We start from the raw sequence: 21,653 nt of genomic DNA, 5'->3' as shown, positions 1-21,653 counted from the left end.
CCAAACAGTAATTTGTTCATACCATTACCTGCTTTCGAGAGAGATGTCACTAGTGAACCTTTGGCTCACGGGTCCTGTCGTGGAATTGTCACGGCAGATGTCCTAGCAGAAGGACTTAGTCGTGGAGCCATCACAACAGGGTTAACTTAAAGGGGTTAAACGGGACAAAGGACACAAGGAATTTATACTGGTTCGGCCCCTTGCGGTGAAGGTAAAGGCCTAATCCAGTTTGAGGTGGTATTGCTTATGTCTCGATTACCAGGGAGCGAATACGCTTGACCTAGCTTTCGATATGTTGTTTCTTGTCCCTAAGCCGCCGTCGGATCGTCCCTTTACATACACAGGTTGACGCCCAGCGGCTTACAGAGTACTGGCTGGCTCATAAACAACGTGTCCGGCTCGGTGACTAACTACACTTGCCTTACGATACAAGTCATACATACATGGCGGTTTACACTTGTGGGCCTTAAGCCGCCTCTGGTCTTTGAGCCTTTTAGTAAGTCTTCATCCTGAACCGTCATCTTCGACATCTTCATGGGCTTCGTGATGATGAATCACCATTGGTATAACCCGGCCCCTCCTGGACGGGTCATACCCGATAGTTATATCCCCAACATTAGGCCCTAGGTTGATTTGAACTTGTTCATATCAATCTTCAACACTTAGGAAAAATCCTTCTCCGCTTGTTCTTGCAAGATATTGTAACCCTCCATGACATCATCTGCCATTAATTTCACACAATACCCAGCATATCTTAATAGATCCTTATCTTTAATAACCACCCCGAAGATTGAGGCGTCCGAGCGGCTAGATAATCATTCTTTGGCCTCCTCGATTTTCGCGCCCGCCTGTTACTCCTTTCCTTATAGATAGGGTCAGTCAGCCTTTTCATTTCCCCCCTTCTCCTTCTCATCTTCAACCTCTCTCTTCGCGACGCATCTGCACACCTGAGCACCGCTGCCGCCGAGCTCGTCAGCTTCCTCAACTCCGGCCGCTGCATCGACCTGAACGAATCCAGAGAACTGCGGCACCTCTCCGTTGTTCAACAAACCTAGTAAGCACATCACTTTCCACACTGTCGATCTCCATTAAGGTTTCTGAAGTTCTTGGGAGTTCGTCGTCGTTCTTCACCTTATCTCTGTTTAATCTTTATTTTGATCCAAAGGTAACACCTAAAACATGCAGAATATGTTTTTGTACCTTCCTTTAATCACCAAATATGCTTCTTAGACGCAGAAATCTTGCCAATACGCTAGTTCCTTGGCCGCTGTGATATTAGACTTTGATTTTATCTTTCTTTTCCGAACATCGTCAGATCCAAAATCGACTGCACCAATGTATAAAACCTGTTTGTCCAACACTTAGCAGAATTTACTCTTGATAGATCTTAAATATCCATATTGTCACGGCGGCTTACATCACCGGTTATAACTAGCCATATGTCATTAGGCCCCATTTAAGCCGCCAATCTAGATATATACTGCAGTGTTTACCTCTGGCTTAACGAATCAAATTCAACCGGCAAATTTTCTTTCTTTTAGGCTTCTTCCTTCACAATGCCGAAGACAGTCACTTCATGTAATTGGGTTCCCTCTATTGTTACCGAAGACACGCTCAAAGATTTTGTCAAAATCGGCTATTTACCAGCAAAAAATATCATGCATTGGTGCGCCCCCAAACCAGGCGAAGAAAGACCTCAGCCAAAGGATGGTGAGGTCATTGTTTTTACTGATCACATGAATCGGGGCTTCTAACCGCCCGGTTCCAAAAAAATCAAGACGTTATGCACTTCTTTCAACTCCATCCTCAAGACATCGGACCCAATTCCGTGTCAAACATCTGTAATTTTCAAGTTTTCTGTGAAGTGTACCTTCAAGAAGAACCCAGTGTTGAACTCTTCAGGGAATATTTTTACCTGAACCGGCAAAACGAGTTTACCAACGGACCCAGCTTAGAACTTGGCGGGGTCTCAATTCAACGAAGAAGAGATGCTATCTTCCCCTATGCTCGCCTGCCGAGTCACCCCAAAGATTGGAACCAAGCATGGTTCTATTGCAAAGATACTTCTCCGGCTGATGAAAATCCACTGCCAGGTTATCGTGTCCAACGGCTCGACCCAAAGCATCATCTTCCCAAAAAGCTCACCACGCTGAACGTGCAAAGCTTGCACCCAGTATTGCAAAGGTCAAGGCCCTGCTAGGAAATGGGTTAACCAGTATTGATTTGGTTCGGTGTTGGGTTTCTTGCCGAATCATACCCTTGAGCCGCCGGTATGGCTTAATGTGCACTTACAGGGGTGGTGCAAAAGATCCACTGCGCCACAGCTCCGTGTGCCTAACTAATGATGCAGTCAATGAAATGACAAAGACCCTTTTGAACGAGAGCCTGGGAAGCTGCAGCAAAGTGGGACTGAACCCTTTCTGCAAACTTAACCCGCCACCAGATGTGAGTCTCTAAATCACTTACTTCACCTTACTACTCAAATGTTCCATTAACTCAACTTTGATGATTTTCACAGGCTGAATCCGATTTTTGGAACAAGGAGTATGACCACGAAGCTACCAAGAAAGCCAGGGCCAAAACGAAAGCCACCAAGAAGAATAAGAAGAAATTAACTGCTTCCGAGATGCTTGGACTAGACGACAGTTCTGAGTCGGGAACGTCGAAACGAGGTCCTTCCAAATTTAAACTCTTTTTATCCACTAACGGGTCTCATTCGCTAGCCACTTAATTCTTCCGATTCAAACTATCAGGAGACTTCTCGCTCTTCCTTCGGCGACTCATCACAGACCCAGCTGCCCGCTTTCAAAACTGCCCCTGGGTAACAACAATTACTTTTTATTCTCTACCTCCTTATGCTCTTATACTTGTACTGACCTCTCATAACCTGTGCAGTGGACAAGCAAAGCCTAGCAAGAAGGCAAAGGTGATCAATCCGTCTGAAGACCCCAAAGTCCATGAACCGGAACAACAAATTCCAGCATCTGACACCTCCGTGCCACAACCCCAAGATCCTGTCCATGATGTTCCACCAGAAATTCCTGACCTCTCCAGTGACCATACAAACCTAGATCCTTTGAGCACTGAATCATCAAGCCCAATTAAGCCGTCAGGAACACATGCCGACAGTGTTGTGATCACTGGCACCGGCTTCAAAGAACCGGGACAACCTACTGTCTTGGCCAAGCACTCCGCCAAAGAGGAATTCATTGAAAGGCGGAAAGTGAGATTTGATATCGCCAATTATTCTCAATTAAACATCAGTGAAGTACTCTCTGGTTATCTCAACCAAGTGCATACCAGCCGCGATCTTGAAATTGACATGGTGAAGCAGATGCATCAGAAATATGAGGTATGAACTCCGTCTTGATACATTATGCATATACTGTCAGCCCCCAAGTCTAATGCGTATGATAAGATTGAATATGTTGTAAACTTAGAATAGCCATGAGTATAAAAAGCATCTTTAGTAGAATCCTTCAAAGGCCGGCTGTCACCGTCGTAGTTAAACCGGACCTTTAACGATTAACATTGCATCCGTAGCCCCCAAGGGCCGGTTTAATCAGCATGAATGAACCGGTACTTGTTCATCATTGTTTATAAAATCAAAGCTTACTCGTGTAGCCCCCATGAGCCGGCTGTGGTCGTTTGCGGCCCAACTAGGTCATCATAAAGTAGTAATGAAATGCGAGCAATATGCATTAGCCCCCAAGTGCCAAGTATGCTTGCTTGCAAAGTGCTTGGGACTTATTCATATGAGCCGTTGTATGAAGAATTTTTTGGGTACGCATTAGCCCCCAAGTGCCAAGTGTTGTTGCTTGCAAAAGGCTTGGGACTTTTATTCATGTGACCCGGATATGAACATGATTTGCAAATTTGTGCATGTACAGGACACCACTGCTCAACTGGAATCACAATTGGCTGACGCGAAAGCCCGTCTTGAACATCAAGAATTTGAGACCCGGAAGGCCGACTCAAAATTTAATTTTAGTCTGGCCGAGACAGAAAAACTGAAGACCAGTTTTGATGTTGAAAGAACCGCCTGGGCTGAGGAGAGGACTGCTCTGATACAGCGGGCTAAAAAATCTGAAACTTCTCTTCAAGAGATAACCACTGAGCTTACCGGCTTAAAACACCGTGTCTCCTAGATGATTTCTGCTATCTTTGGTAAATAACAGTACTAGCATCATAATCAAGTCTTTTCTTTCATGTCATAAACCACCGTTGATCAATCCGCAATTATTACACAGGTCCTAGGAGCAGCAATCTTGGTCAAGACATGCTGGTGAAGCTTAAAGCCGTATATACACTTGTTGAACAGCTATATACCGGAACTCAGTGCATGCTGGCCACGATTTCTCCAACTAATCAGGCCCCCACTCTGTTGAGTGACGTCTTGAAGAAACTTCTTGTTCTGCCTGCTAGGATTGAAGAGATAAAGCGGTCATTGATAACCCACAAGTATAGGGGATCGCAACAATTTTTGAGGGTAGAGTATTCAACCCAAATTTATTGATTCGACACAAGGGGAGCCAAAGAATATTCTCAGGTATTAACAGTTGAGTTGCCAATTCAACCGCACCTGAAAGACTTAATATCTGCAGCAAAGTATTTAGTGGCAAAGTAATATGGAAGTAACGGTAATGGTGGCAAAGGTAATAGTTATAGTTTTTGTAGTGATTGTACCAGTAGCAACGGAAAAAGTAACTAAGCAAAGATCAATATGTGAAAAGCTCGTAGGCAATGGGTCAGTGATGGGTAATTATGTCGGATGAGATTCCTCATGCAACAGTTATAACATAGGGTGACACAGAACTAGCTCCAGTTCATCCATGTAATGTAGGCATGTATTCTGAATATAGTCATACGTGCTTATGGAAAAGAACTTGCATGACATCTTTTGTCCTACCCTCCCGCGGCACCGGGGTCCTATTGGAAACTAAGGGATATTAAGGCCTCCTTTTAATAGAGTACCGGACCAAAGCATTAACACTTAGTGAATACATGAACTCCTCAAACTACGGTCATCACCGGTAAGTATCCCGATTATTGTCACTTCGGGGTTAACGGATCATAACACATAATAGGTGACTATAGACTTGCAAGATAGGATCAAGAACTCACATATATTCGTGAAAACATAATAGGTTCGGATCTGAAATCATGGCACTCGGGCCCTAGGGACAAGCATTAAGCATAGCGAAGTCATAGCAACATCAATCTCAGAACATAATGGATATTAGGGATCAAACCCTAACAAAACTAACTCGATTACACGATAAATCTCATCCAACCCTTCACCGTCCAGCAAGCCTGCGATGGAGTTACTCACGCACGGTGGTGAGCATCATGAAATTGGTGATGGAGGAAGGTTGATGTAACGCCCGGATAATTTGGCTACAGTAAAACTCTCCTAATGATGCCATGTCATCTGCGATTACTGTTACTAATCTCGGGATAATTCGAAAACGCGTCAAATTCAAACTTAAAATTAAAGTCGACAATAAAAGTTTTCCAAATTGAAACAAAAATGTTCGGTGGACGCCAAATATTACAAAGGTAATTATGGTGCAGAAAACACATTTTTAGTAAAAGACTAAATACTTTAAAATGAAATAAAACAGAAAAGAAAAAAAAGAAAAAAAGAAAGGAAAACCCCCCAAACCCCCCTGGGCCATCTGGCCCAGCTAACCCACCTGGCCCATCCGGCCGAACCGGCCCGCCTCCCCCTGCCGCCTCCCTTCCCTGTTCCCCTGACCCGGGTCGGAACAGGGGCAAGTCCCCGCCTCACCCTCTCACCGGCGACGACGAGGGGATAAGGTCGCCACGCCGCGCCCCCTCGGTCTCTCCTCCCACTCGCCCCACTCTCCCCTCGGTCCCCGCGCCTTCCCCCCTCAGATCCACCACGCTTCCCCCTTGTCCCCCTCTGTAACCGAGCGCCACCGCCGCCATGGCTCCGGCCTAGCCACGGCCACCGTGCCCACCTCGCCGCCCCACGGTGTCTCCAAGGGCCGCCGTCGTCCGCCGCTTCGACTGGTGCTCCCCCTTGGAGACCGGAGCCACCGCAACGCCTCGACGCCGCCTTCTTCTTCCTCTGCTCCGACAAACTCCGCCGCCGTTCTTCACCGACTCCGGTCGCGCCCCTGCAGCTACTAAACCCCCAAGGGCCACCGTGTGCGCCGCTCGGTGAGCCCCTTCTCCCTCCTCTCTCTCTCTCTCTCGTGCGCCCTAGCCAGCTGCCGTCGAAGTACCCGAGAGCCCGTCGCCGCGGATCGCCTCGCCACCGTGGCCGTACTCTCCGTCGTGCTCGCCTGAGCACGGCATCTTGTTCCTGGTGCCCCCAGGAACCCAACGCACCCGCTCGCGCACTGCTCCGTGGCCGCTAGCCCCTAGCTCAATGAACGCCCGAACGCATCGCCGCACGCACCCGTCGCCGGCAGCCGTCCGGTGACCATTTGGTCCCGGGCTCATGTCTGTCGTGCTCGCACGCGCCCGTAGAGGCCTCCTGGCCGTTTAGGGTACTTGCTGCCGTGCCGCAGCGCCGTTTCCCTCTCGCGGCCGAACGCCGGCGTCCACCCCGCTCGTCACCGGTGACGCTGTGGCCCTCCTCCGGCCACGGCACCGCCCCCACTAGGTGCGCCTCTGCGCGCTTGTTCGAACGAGCCCAGGCGCGCGCGGATCCGTGCCCTGTGCGCAATTTTCGGCGAACTCCGGCGGGTCTGCGCCGTGCTTTTAGTCACCGGCGGCGAGGGCCGGCCCTGCTGACCTGGCACCGCGGGTCCCACCACCTGGGCCACTGACTGGTGGGCCCAGAACCCCCTGTTGACCTGTTGACTGGGTCAACTGCTGACTGGGCCGCCCCTATCTCACAGACCTATAGGCCCCACTTCAATAAATGAAATAAATAAAAAGAATAATTGGTTAACTAAATAGTTAGCTAATTAAAACCCTAATCTCTCACTAACTGCTGGGTCCCACCCTCTAATTAACCTGTTTAGTTAGTCTAAACCCCCTGTTAATGCCCCTGACAATGACATGTGGGTCCCACTGGACCCACCTGTCTGGTTTGACTGGTCAACCGACCAGTTGACCTGCTGACATCACTCTGATGTCATGCCTACGTCACCACATACTGTTTTGGATAATGTTGGAATTAAATATATAATTAAAATCAGAAAATGATTTAAATCTTTAGAAAATCATATCTTTTAATCCGTAACTCGGATGAAAATACTTTGTACATGAAAGTTGCTCAGAACGACGAGACGATTCTGGATACGCAACCCGTTCGTTCGCCACACCTCCCTAACCTATCGAACTCGTAACTTTCCCCCTCCGACTACTTTGCCCGAAAACGCGAAACACCAGGGATACTTTCCCGGATGTTTTCCCCCTTCACCGGTAACACCTCGTACCGCGTTAGGGCACACCTAGCACCACGCTTTGTCATGTCATGCATCGTCATGCATTTGTTTGCATTACATTTATTGTTTCTTCCCCCTCTTCCCTCGCTAGACACCGAGACCGACGCCGCTGCTACCCAGTACGACTACGGTGTTGACGACCCCTCTCTCTTGCCAGAGCAACCAGGCAAGCCCCCCCCCCTTGATCACCAGATATCGCCTATTCTTCTCTATACTTCTTGCATTAGAGTAGTGTAGCATATTACTGCTTTCGGTTAATCCTATACTGCTGCATAGCCTGTCCTTGCTACTTCTGTTGTTACCTTTACCTGCTATCCTACTGCTTAGTATAGGATGCTAGTGTTCCATCAGTGGCCCTACACTCTTATCCGTCTGCCATGCTATACTATCGGGCCGTGATCACTCGGGAGGTGATCACGGGTATATACTATATACTTTATACATGATACATGTGATGACCAAAGTCGGGTTGGCTCGAGGAGTACCCGCAGTTGATTCACGAATTGGGGGCTCGAAGGACATACTTTCCCGACGGCCCTCTTTGTGGATCTTTGTGGCGAAGCGACAGGGCAGGTTGAGACCACCTAGGAGAGAGGTGGGCCTGGCCCTGGTCGGCGTTCGTGGATACTTAACACGTTTAACGAGATCTTGGTATTTGATCTGAGTCTGGACACTGGCTTATACGCACTAACCATCTACGCGGGGACAGTTATGGGAACTCGACGTCGTGGTATCAGCCGAAGCCTTTGTGACGTCAGCGACTGAGCGGCGCGCGCCGGATTGGACTGGAAAGCCTACTAGGCTAGGTCTGCTTCCGGCCGCCCTCGCAACATGCAGGTGTGCAATGGGCGATGGGCCCAGACCCCTGCGCCATAGGATTAGACCGGCGTGCTGACCTCTCTGTTGTGCCTAGGTAGGGCTGTGACGTGTTGATCTTCCGAGGCCGGGCATGACCCAGAAAAGTGTGGCCGGCCAAATGGGATCGAGCGTGTTGGGTTATGTGGTGCACCCCTGCAGGGAAGTTAATCTATTCGAATAGCCGTGATCTTCGGTAACAGGACGACTTGGAGTTGTACCTTGACCTTATGACAACTAGAACCGGATACTTAATAAAACACACCCTTCCAAGTGCCAGATACAACCGGTGATCGCTCTCTCACAGGGCGACGAGGGGAGGATCATCGGTTAGGATTATGCTATACGATGCTACTTGGAGGTCTTCAGTCTACTCTCTTCTACATGCTGCAAGACGGAGGCTGTCAGAAGCGTAGTCTTCGAAAGGACTAGCTATCCCCCTCTTATTCCGGCTTTCTGCAGTCTAGTCCATATATAATAGCCTTATTCCAGTTGATACCAATGCATACATAGGTAGTATAGCTCCTTGCTTGCGAGTACTTTGGATGATTACTCACGGTTGCTTTCTCCCTCTTTTCCCCCTATCCCTTCTACCTGGTTGTCGCAACCAGATGTTGGAGCCCAGGATCCAGACGCCACTGTCGACGACGACTCCTACTACACCGGAGGTGCCTACTACTATGTACTACCCGCTGACGACGACCAGGAGTAGTTTAGGAGGATCCCTAGCAGGAGGCCTGCGCCTCTTCCGATCTGTATCCCAGTTTGTGCTAGCCTTCTTAAGGCAAACTTGTTTAACTTATGTCTGTACTCAGATATTGTTGCTTCCGCCGACTCGTCTATGATCGAGCTCTTGTATTCGAGCCCTCGAGGCCCCTGGCTTGTAATATGATGCTTGTATGACTTATTTTATTTGAAGAGTTGTGTTGTGATATCTTCCCGTGAGTCCCTGATCTTGATCATACACGTTTGCGTGTATGATTAGTGTACGATTGAATCGGGGGCGTCACAAGTTGGTATCAGAGCCGACTGCCTGTAGGAATCCCCCTTCCACGCTCCTTGGCCGAAGTTGAGTCTAGACATTACAAAACTTTTACTAACATGGCTGCTTGCCTTACGGGCCCACGTCGCCATCTGGGTGGTATTAGGATCTTTTACTCCTCGATCCTTACTCTGGGACTCTGAACTCTCTCCTACTCGGGTTAAACGATTTTACTAACTCTAACACTAGGATCCCGTGACCATGTTCACCCAAAGTTGGATAAGCCCTAGTTATTCTTTAGAGTAGTATTTGAACATTATCCACATTGTCATTTGACTCCTGTGAAAACATCTTTGTTTTCAGATGGAACCCACGAGGCAGGTCGTGTGCCACACGACGGCCATTGGTGCCTCAGGATCACCTGCTGTGTTGGTTGAGATGATGACCTATCTGGGTTATCGCTGGCACCCTGAGTACACCGTCTATGAGGAGTATCAGGACTTCAACCAGGAGCAGTACCGTGCCATCGTCCACCTCTACTCTCGGGAGTATGACTCCACTACTGTGCTGCACACTGCTCATGGTGTTGGAGTGACTATCGATATGGCGGTCCACGATGCTGCTTATGCTGCTCTGACACGTCTTCGTGGAGAGTATCAGGAGTTGGACACCTCCCCCTTCAGGCACATTGCTATCGCATCCGATGTTGGTGCGGAGGGTTACTACACTGCGGCCTACTCCACTGTCGCCCGAGAGCCCTTCTACCATCAGAACCTGGTTCTGCATGCTGATGGGCTGGATAGAGCTAACCGAGCTCTTCGCCACGAGTTGTACACCACCCGTCAGCACCTGTATCGTGCTCTAACGCTATTGCACCCCTCTGTCCGATCTGGTGATCTGTCGTGTTCTGCGATCTACCCTGCCAGGACCGTGATGCCCCAGGGCGTCGGCTGGCCAGATGTGGGAGGCTACTCTCCTGCACTTGGTCCTCCCCTGCCACCTGCGCATCGGGTTCCGCACCAGAGTATCCGCAGACCCCAGGCTACTCGCGTGGAGGTCTTCCCTTCGCGTCACTACCAGCTGTCGGGCTACACCTACCTCCGCAGTACCGCGTGGGACTGATGCAGACTTGCTTGTTAGTGTTAGATGTATTCGCCGCGAGCCTGCGTGCCGCCTATGATGTCTTAGTCTATGTACCAAACTCTGTGTACCGAACTCTATGCATGATCTCTTTTGTAAGATATGCCGACTACTATGTAGTATCTATCGTGTTGCTTTCGTTGTGCATGTTTCATCATGAATGATTTTTGTCTTTGCAAATTTCTCGATGCTGAACTACCCCTGTTATATATTAGCAGGATGGTTAGACCAGGTGGTCGTGGGCGTGGTGGCAACCTCCCACCACCGCCTGAGTACATGGCTGGTATGATCCAACAGCTTGAGATGAATCGCCAGTTCATGGAGAATGTGATGGCTCAGTTTCCTCGCCCCAATATGAACCAGCAGCCAACCCCCGTAACTCTGCAGGATTTCATGCGCCTGAACCCAACTGTGTACCGCAGCTCAACTCAGCCTCTGGATGCTGATGACTGGCTCCGTGACATCACCTATGAGATGGAGTCTGCTGATGTAGCCCCTGCCAGCTATGTCACCTTTGCTTCCTTCTTCCTGAAAGGACCCGCAGCTCAATGGTGGGACAGCCACAGGCGTACTCTGCCAGCTGGAACAATCATCACCTGGCCAGACTTCCAAGCTGCCTTCCGTGCTCGCTTCATTCCTCAGGGAGTCATGGACCGGAAGAAGCGTGAGTTCCGCAACCTCACCCAAGGCAACAAAACTATGGAAGCTTATCAGCGGGAGTTTTTGGACTTGTCCCGCTATGCTGAAGAGGACATTGCAACGGATGCACGCAGACAGGAGAAGTTCCGGGATGGCCTTCAAGCTGACATCAAACTCGCACTTCTAGTGCATGACTTTGCTGATTTCGCCACTCTGGTGAACAAATCCATCAATGTCGAAACTGGTCTGCAGGAATACCAGAGCTCTCACAGGCGCAACCGTGACACGGGCTCATCTTCGGGCCCGTCCTCGCAGAAGCGCAAGATATGGATTCCCAACAGCATGTACCAGCCGAATGCACCCACCCCAAGGCAGACCTATGCTGCACCTCGTCTGCCTGCTCTTCCAACTAGGCAGCTAAGACTTCCAGCTCCACCACCACAAGCTCCTGTTACCACTCCCAATAATGGGTTGTGCTTCAGGTGTGGACAACCAGGGCACCGTGCTAGGGAATGCAACCAGAACCAGAATCAGCTGGCCCTTCCAGCAACTGGCCATGGAAGCAACCAGCCCCGCAACAACAGTACCAAGTCTTATGGTCGTGTTCATGCCAACCACGTTGATCTCAATGAAGTTCTAGACCAGCCCGCTACCGTGATGGGTACACTCCTCGTAAATTCAGCACCAGCATCTGTTTTATTTGATACAGGTGCATCACATTCATTCATGTCGGAGGATTTTGCATTCATGCATGGCATTAAAAGCAAGGACCTGAACACTTCGCTATTAGTGCACACTCCCGCGGGCCAATGTCGGGCCTCCATGATTTGCAACGACGTCCCCGTTGAAATCGAAGGACTAGAATTCCTTGCCTCTCCCATCGTACTGAAGTCTTGTAGCATCGACCTCATTCTGGGAATGGATTGGTTGAAAGCGCATACCGCTTCTATAGTTTGCGCCACTAAGGTCGTCCATCTGTTACACCCTTCTGATGAAATAATTGCTTACCAAGCTCATCTAGTTCAGAACGCCGAGGCACGTCTTTATGCCTTGAATGCATTGAACGCTGCACCACTCGAGGGCATTAAGAACATTCCCATCGTTCATGAATTCCAAGACATCTTCCCAGAAGAACTTCTAGGGATTCCCCCTACTAGAGCTGTCGAATTCATCATCGACTTGAAACCCGGCACCACCCCTATAGCTAAACGACCCTACAAGATGCCGCCGCATGAACTCATTGAGCTTAAGGAGGAAATCGACAAATCTCTTGTCAAAGGTTTCATTCGTCCAAGTTGCTCTCCTTGGGGAGAACCTTCTCTCTTTGTTAAGAAGAAGGATGGGACAAACCGATTAGTCCAAGACTACCGTCCTATAAACCAAGCTACCATTCAGAATAAATATCCTCTTCCTCGGATCAATGATCTTTATGATCAACTGGCTGGCTCATCAGTGTTCTCCAAACTCAATTTGAGGTTAGGTTAACACCAGATCCGTGTTCGTGAAGAGGATATCCAAAAAACCGCCTTCGTGACTCAGTATGGATCATACGAGTACACCGTCATGTCATTCGGCTTAACGAATGCTCCCGCCACCTTCTCTCGTCTGATGAACTATATATTCATGGATTACCTCGACAAGTTCGTCGTGGTTTATCTGGACGATATCCTTGTATTTTCCAAGAACGAGGAAGAACATGCTGGACATCTTTGTCTTGTGCTAGAAAAGCTTCGAGAGCACCAACTGTATGCTAAGTATTCCAAGTGTGAATTCTGGCTCCCCGAAGTAACCTATCTTGGGCATGTCATCTCCAAGGATGGTATTGCCGTCAACCCTGAACGAGTTCAGGCTATTCTTGATTGGACTCCTCTGAAGAACGTCAAGCAAGTCCGAAGTTTTCTTGGTCTCGCCAGCTATTGCCGTCGATTCGTCGAGAACTTCTCCAAGATTGCCAGGCCTCTGACTAATCTGTTGCATAAGGGTGTCAAGTTTGACTGGACAGACAAGTGTCAGGAAAGTTTCCAGGCGCTCAAAGACAAGTTGACTTCTGCCCCCGTACTTGCTCCACCTGATACTAAGAAGGACTTCGTCATTTACTGCGACGCTTCCCGTCAAGGATTAGGCTGTGTCCTAATGCAAGAGCGCAGGGTGATTGCTTATGCCTCTCGTCAACTGCGCCCTCACGAAGAGAACTACCCAGTTCACGACCTCGAGCTTGCTGCTGTCATTCATGCACTGAAGCAGTGGCGATATTATCTTCTCGGTAATCGTTGCGAGATCTTCACCGACCATCAAAGTCTGAAGTATCTGTTTACTCAGCCAGATTTGAACCTACGTGATGGAGACTGTTGCAGACTTTGACGTGGGTATATCCTATACCCCCGGCAAGGCTAATGTAATGGCTGATGCCTTGAGCCGCAAGTCTTACTGTAACCACCTCCAGGTTCACAAAGTTCAGCCCTCGCTTGTCGAAGAATTTAGAAAGCTGAACCTCCATATTGTTCCTCCTGGAGCACTCGCTCCCCCTCCCCCGGAGTTCCGCAAGATGAATCTTCTTGTTGTTACTAAGGGTTCCCTAAATACCCTGGCTGTCGTACCAGATCTCGTAGCTGGTATAAAGACTATTCAAGGCTATGACTCTGAAGTCCATAAGATCAAACACCATCTAGCAGAAGGAAAGCCCTCATTCTTCACTGTCGCCGACGATGGCGCCTTGTATTTCAAAGGCCGCCTAGTGGTACCATGTTCGAAGAAAAACCTGGATAAGACTAAAAGGGTTATGCAAGAAGCTCATGATACGCCTCTGTCCATCCATCCTGGTAGTACAAAGATGTACCAGGATATTCGTCAAAGATTCTGGTGGTCTAATATGAAGCAGGACATTGCTCGTTATGTTGCCGAGTGTGACGTTTGTCGCCGTATCAAAGCAGAGCATCAAAAGCCTGCTGGAACTCTGCAACCTATCTCTATTCCTGAATGGAAATGGGACCATGTTGAAATGGACTTCGTCATTGGATTTCCCAAATCGCAGAAAGGTAATGATGCTATTCTTGTCGTCATTGACCGGCTTTGCAAAGTTGCCCATTTTCTGGCGGTCAAAGAGACAATCACTGCTAGTCAGCTTGCTACTCTCTACATGGCCAGAATTGTTTCACTTCACGGTATTCCACTGGTTATCAGTTCAGACCGTGGCAGCTTATTTACTTCAAGGTTTTGGGCGAGTTTCCAAGAAGCTATGGGAACTCATCTGTCGTTCAGTACTGCGTTTCATCCTCAGTCGCAAGGACAGGTTGAACGTGTCAACCAAGTTCTCGAAGACATGCTTCAAGCTTGTGTAATCTCATTCGGCAAGAAATGGGAGGAATCTCTTCCATATGCCGAGTTCTCTTATAATAATAGCTATCAAGCTAGTCTGAAGATGTCCCCCTTCGAAGTGCTTTTTGGACGAAAGTGTCGAACCCCTCTGAACTGGTCAGAAACTGGGGAACGTCCACTCTTCGGTCCGGATATTATCCAACAGGCCGAAGAACAAGTTCGCATTATTCGCGAGAATCTCAAGACTGCTCAGTCACGTCAGAAAAGTCAGTATGACCGTCATCACCAAGACATGGTCTATCAACCTGGCGAAAAGGCTTATCTTCGAGTTACACCAATGAAGGGTGCTCACCGCTTCGGGATCAAGGGCAAGCTAGCTCCTCGCTATATCGGTCCCTTCACTATTCTCGAAAGGCGTGGAAAAGTGGCATATCAACTGGAGCTTCCGCCGAACCTTTCTCAGGTTCACGATGTGTTCCACGTGTCGCAACTTCGACGCTGCTTCAAGGACCCAATCCGAGCACTGGACCATGAAGTGCTCGAATTGCAACAGGACCTCTCCTATAAAGAGCATCCGGTCCGCATTCTCGACAAAGCTGAACGCTGCACCCGTCAGAAGGCGATCAAGTTCCTCAAGGTCCAGTGGTCGAATCACTCTAAAGACGAAGCCACCTGGGAACGTGAGGATCGTCTTCGTGATGAATACCCCGCACTGTTTTCTTCTACCTCCTAAATCTCGGGACGAGATTTCTTGTAGTGGAGGAGATTTGTAACGCCCGGATAATTTGGCTACAGTAAAACTCTCCTAATGATGCCATGTCATCTGCGATTACTGTTACTAATCTCGGGATAATTCGAAAACGCGTCAAATTCAAACTTAAAATTAAAGTCGACAATAAAAGTTTTCCAAATTGAAACAAAAATGTTCGGTGGATGCCAAATATTACAAAGGTAATTATGGTGCAGAAAACACATTTTTAGTAAAAGACTAAATACTTTAAAATGAAATAAAACAGAAAAGAAAAAAAAGAAAAAAAGAAAGGAAAACCCCCCAAACCCCCCTGGGCCATCTGGCCCAGCTAACCCACCTGGCCCATCCGGCCGAACCGGCCCGCCTCCCCCTGCCGCCTCCCTTCCCTGTTCCCCTGACCCGGGTCGGAACAGGGGCAAGTCCCCGCCTCACCCTCTCACCGGCGACGACGAGGGGATAAGGTCGCCACGCCGCGCCCCCTCGGTCTCTCCTCCCACTCGCCCCACTCTCCCCTCGGTCCCCGCGCCTTCCCCCCTCAGATCCACCACGCTTCCCCCTTGTCCCCCTCTGTAACCGAGCGCCACCGCCGCCATGGCTCCGGCCTAGCCACGGCCACCGTGCCCACCTCGCCGCCCCACGGTGTCTCCAAGGGCCGCCGTCGTCCGCCGCTTCGACTGGTGCTCCCCCTTGGAGACCGGAGCCACCGCAACGCCTCGACGCCGCCTTCTTCTTCCTCTGCTCCGACAAACTCCGCCGCCGTTCTTCACCGACTCCGGTCGCGCCCCTGCAGCTACTAAACCCCCAAGGGCCACCGTGTGCGCCGCTCGGTGAGCCCCTTCTCCCTCCTCTCTCTCTCTCTCTCGTGCGCCCTAGCCAGCTGCCGTCGAAGTACCCGAGAGCCCGTCGCCGCGGATCGCCTCGCCACCGTGGCCGTACTCTCCGTCGTGCTCGCCTGAGCACGGCATCTTGTTCCTGGTGCCCCCAGGAACCCAACGCACCCGCTCGCGCACTGCTCCGTGGCCGCTAGCCCCTAGCTCAATGAACGCCCGAACGCATCGCCGCACGCACCCGTCGCCGGCAGCCGTCCGGTGACCATTTGGTCCCGGGCTCATGTCTGTCGTGCTCGCACGCGCCCGTAGAGGCCTCCTGGCCGTTTAGGGTACTTGCTGCCGTGCCGCAGCGCCGTTTCCCTCTCGCGGCCGAACGCCGGCGTCCACCCCGCTCGTCACCGGTGACGCTGTGGCCCTCCTCCGGCCACGGCACCGCCCCCACTAGGTGCGCCTCTGCGCGCTTGTTCGAACGAGCCCAGGCGCGCGCGGATCCGTGCCCTGTGCGCAATTTTCGGCGAACTCCGGCGGGTCTGCGCCGTGCTTTTAGTCACCGGCGGCGAGGGCCGGCCCTGCTGACCTGGCACCGCGGGTCCCACCACCTGGGCCACTGACTGGTGGGCCCAGAACCCCCTGTTGACCTGTTGACTGGGTCAACTGCTGACTGGGCCGCCCCTATCTCACAGACCTATAGGCCCCACTTCAATAAATGAAATAAATAAAAAGAATAATTGGTTAACTAAATAGTTAGCTAATTAAAACCCTAATCTCTCACTAACTGCTGGGTCCCACCCTCTAATTAACCTGTTTAGTTAGTCTAAACCCCCTGTTAATGCCCCTGACAATGACATGTGGGTCCCACTGGACCCACCTGTCTGGTTTGACTGGTCAACCGACCAGTTGACCTGCTGACATCACTCTGATGTCATGCCTACGTCACCACATACTGTTTTGGATAATGTTGGAATTAAATATATAATTAAAATCAGAAAATGATTTAAATCTTTAGAAAATCATATCTTTTAATCCGTAACTCGGATGAAAATACTTTGTACATGAAAGTTGCTCAGAACGACGAGACGATTCTGGATACGCAACCCGTTCGTTCGCCACACCTCCCTAACCTATCGAACTCGTAACTTTCCCCCTCCGACTACTTTGCCCGAAAACGCGAAACACCAGGGATACTTTCCCGGATGTTTTCCCCCTTCACCGGTAACACCTCGTACCGCGTTAGGGCACACCTAGCACCACGCTTTGTCATGTCATGCATCGTCATGCATTTGTTTGCATTACATTTATTGTTTCTTCCCCCTCTTCCCTCGCTAGACACCGAGACCGACGCCGCTGCTACCCAGTACGACTACGGTGTTGACGACCCCTCTCTCTTGCCAGAGCAACCAGGCAAGCCCCCCCCCCTTGATCACCAGAAGATATCCCTACTCTTCTCTACTGCTTGCATTAGAGTAGTGTAGCATGTTACTGCTTTCGCATTAATCCCTATCCTGATGCATAGCCTGTCCTTGCTACTGTTGTTACTTTACCTGCAATCTAATGCTTAGTATAGGATGCTAGTTTATCCATCAGTGGCCCTACATTCTTGTCCGTCTGCCATGCTATACTATCGGGCGTGATCACCTCGGGAGGTGATCCACGGGGTATATACTATATACTTTATACATGATACATGTGTGATGACCAAAGTCGGGTTGGCTCGAGGAGTACCCGCAGTTGATTCACGAATTGGGGGCTGGAAGGACATACTTTCCCGACGGCCGTCTGTGTGGATCTTTGTGGCGAAGCGACAGGGCAGGTTGAGACCACCTAGGAGAGAGGTGGGCCTGGCCCTGGTCGGCATTCGCGGATACTTAACACATTTAACGAGATCTTGGTATTTGATCTAAGTCTGGCCACTGGCTTATACGCACTAACCATCTACGCAGGGACAGTTATGGGCACTCGACGTTGTGGTATCAGCCGAAGCCTTCGTGACGTCAGCGACTGAGCGGCGCGCGCCGGATTGGACTGGAACGCCTACTAGGCTAGGTCTGCTTCCGGCCGCCCTCGCAACGTGCAGGTGTGCAATGGGTGATGGGCCCAGACCCCTGCGCCATAGGATTATACTAGCGTGCTGACCTCTCTGTTGTGCCTAGGTAGGGCTGCGACGTGTTGATCTTCCGAGGCCGGGCATGACCCAGAAAAGTGTGTCCGGCCAAATGGGATCGAGCGTGTTGGGTTATGTGGTGCACCCCTGCAGGGAAGTTAATCTATTCGAATAGCCGTGATCTTCGGTAACAGGACGACTTGGAGTTGTACCTTGACCTTATGACAACTAGAACCGGATACTTAATAAAACACACCCTTCCAAGTGCCAGATACAACCGGTGATCGCTCTCTCATAGGGCGACGAGGGGAGGATCATCGGTTAGGATTATGCTATACGATGCTACTTGGAGGTCTTCAGTCTACTCTCTTCTACATGCTGCAAGACGGAGGCTGTCAGAAGCGTAGTCTTCGAAAGGACTAGCTATCCCCCTCTTATTCCGGCTTTCTGCAGTCTAGTCCATATATAATAGCCTTATTCCAGTTGATACCAATGCATACATAGGTAGTATAGCTCCTTGCTTGCGAGTACTTTGGATGAGTACTCACGGTTGCTTTCTCCCTCTTTTCCCCCTATCCCTTCTACCTGGTTGTCGCAACCAGATGTTGGAGCCCAGGATCCAGACGCCACCGTCGACGACGACTCCTACTACACTGGAGGTGCCTACTACTATGTACTGCCCGCTGACAACGACCAGGAGTAGTTTAGGAGGATCCCTGGCAGGAGGCCTGCGCCTCTTCCGATCTGTATCCCAGTTTGTGCTAGCCTTCTTAAGGCAAACTTGTTTAACTTATGTCTGTACTCAGATATTGTTGCTTCCGCTGACTCGTCTATGATCGAGCTCTTGTATTCGAGCCCTCGAGGCCCCTGGCTTGTAATATGATGCTTGTATGACTTATTTTATTTGAAGAGTTGTGTTGTGATATCTTCTCGTGAGTCCCTGATCTTGATCATACACGTTTGCGTGTATGATTAGTGTACGATTGAATCGGGGGCGTCACAGTTGATGATGATGGCGACGGATTCCCCTATCCGGAGCCCCGAACAGACTCCAGATCAGCCCTCCCAAGAGAGATTAGGGCTTGGCGGCGGCTCCGTATCGTAAAACGCAATGAATCATTCTCCGTGATTTTTTCCTCCCCATACGTGAATATATAGAGTTGGAGTTGAGGTCGGTGGAGCCTTAGGGGGCCCACGAGACAGGGGGCGCGCCCCCACCCTCGTGGACAGGGTGTGGGCCCCGTGGTCTTGATTCTTTGGCCAGTATTTTTTATATATTTGAAAAATATTCTCCGTGAAGTTTTAGGTCATTCCAAGAACTTTTATTTCTGCACAAAAATAACCCCATGGCAATTCTGCTGAAAACAACGTTAGTCCGGGTTAGTTCCATTCAAATCATGCAAGTTAGAGTCCGAAACAAGGTCAAAAGTGTTTGGAAAAGTAGATACGATGGAGACGTATCAACTCCCCAAGCTTAAACCTTTGCTTGTCCTCGAGCAATTCAGTTGACAAACTGAAAGTGATAAAGAAAAACTTTTACAAACTTTGTTTGATCTTGTTGTTGTAAATATGTAAAGCCAGCATTCAAGTTTTCAGCAAAGATTATGAACTAACCATATTCACAATAACATTTAGGTCTCATGTTTACTCATATCAATGGCATAATCAACTAGTGAGCAATAATAATAAATCTCGGATGACAACACTTTCTCAAAACAATCATGATATGATATAACAAGATGGTATCTCGCTAGCCCTTTCTGAGACCGCAAAACTGAAATGCAGAGCACCTCTAAAGACCAAGGACTGACTAAAAATTGTAATTCATGGTAAAAGAGATCTAGTGATTGTTTAGGGTTTAGTTATACTCAATGTAAACTAATAGTAATGCATGCAAATGACAGCGGTGCTCTCCAACTGGTGCTTTTTAATAAGAGGATGATGACTCAACATAAAAGTAAATAGATAGGCCCTTCTCAGAGGGAAGCGGGGATTTGTAGAGGTGCTATAGCTCGATTTTGAAATAGAGATAAATAATTTTTTGAGTGGTATACTTTCATTGTCAACATAACAACCAAGAGATCTCGATATCTTCCATGCTACACACATTATAGGCGGTTCCCAAACAGAATGGTAAAGTTTATACTCCTCCTACCACCAGCAAACATCAATCCATGGCTTGTCCGAAACAATGGGTGCCTCCAACTAACAACAATCCTGGGGGAGTTTTGTTTGCAATTATTTTAATTTAAGCATGGGACTGGCATCCCGGTTACCAACCATTTTCTCATGAGTGAGGAGCGGAGTCCACTCCTCTTGAGGATAACCCGCCTAGCATGGAAGATATAGACAACCCTAGTTGATACATGAGCTATTCGAGCATACAAAACATAATTTATTTGAAGGTTTAGAGTTTTGCACATACAAATTTACTTGGAACGACAGGTAGATACCGCATATAGGAAGGTATGGTGGACTCATATGGAATAACTTTTGGGGTTTATGGAGGTGGATGCACAAGCAGTATTCCCACTTAGTACAAGTGAAGGCTAGAAAGAGACTGGGAAGCGACCAGCTAGAGAGCGACAACAGTCATGAACATGCATTAAAATTAATCAACACTGAGTGCAAGCATGAGTAGGATATAATTCACCATGAACATAAATATCGTGGAGGCTATGTTGATTTTGTTTCAACTACATGCGTGAACATGTGCCAAGTCAAGCCACTCGAATCGTTCAAAGGAGGATACCACCCTACCATACCACATCACAACCATTTTAATAGCATGTTGGCACGCAATGTAAACCATTATAAACTCCTAGCTAATTAAGCATGGCATGAGCAACTATAATCTCTAATTGTCATTGCAAACATGTGTCATTCATAATAGGTTGAATCAGGAACGATGAACTAATCATATTTACAAAGACAAGATAGGTCGAGTTCATACCAGCTTTTTTCATCTCAATCAATTCATCATATATCGTCATTATTGCCTTTCACTTGCACGATCGAACGGTGTGGATAATAATAATAGTGCACGTGCAATGGACTAAGCTGTAATCTGCAAGCATTCAATACAAGGGAGAAGACAAGGTAATACGGGCTCTTTGTTAGATCAACAATAATGCATATGAGAACCACTCGACCTTTTCATCATGGTCTTCTCCTCTCGACCCCCAAAGAAAAGAAAGGAAATAAAACTATTTACATGGGAAAGCTCCTAACAAGCAAAAGAAGAACGAGAAATCTTTTGGGGTTTTCTTTCTAATTATTACTACTACAAGCATGGAAAGTAAACTAGCTAAAAGCTACAACTAATTTTTTTGTGTTTTTCTTAAGGTTTTTCAAACATGCAAGAAGAATGCTGGAAAAGAAAATAAACTAGCATGGATAGAACAATGAAAAAGTATGAGCACCGACAACTAGCATGAGTGTGTGAACGTGAATGTAATGTCAGTGAGAAACACGTGCTCCCCAAGCTTAGGATTTTGGCCTAAGTTGGTCTATGGCCACGGCTGACCTGGCAGATAGCCGAAGTTGTAACTGGGGTCGTACTGAGATGCAGCGGCTATTGCCTCACGGGCTGCAGCTTGGAGGCGAGCTGCCTCCG

This window comes from Triticum urartu, chromosome 6 (genome assembly GCF_003073215.2).
Source record: "Triticum urartu cultivar G1812 chromosome 6, Tu2.1, whole genome shotgun sequence".
NCBI lineage: Eukaryota > Viridiplantae > Streptophyta > Magnoliopsida > Poales > Poaceae > Triticum > Triticum urartu.
This window is presented reverse-complemented; position numbering follows the sequence as displayed.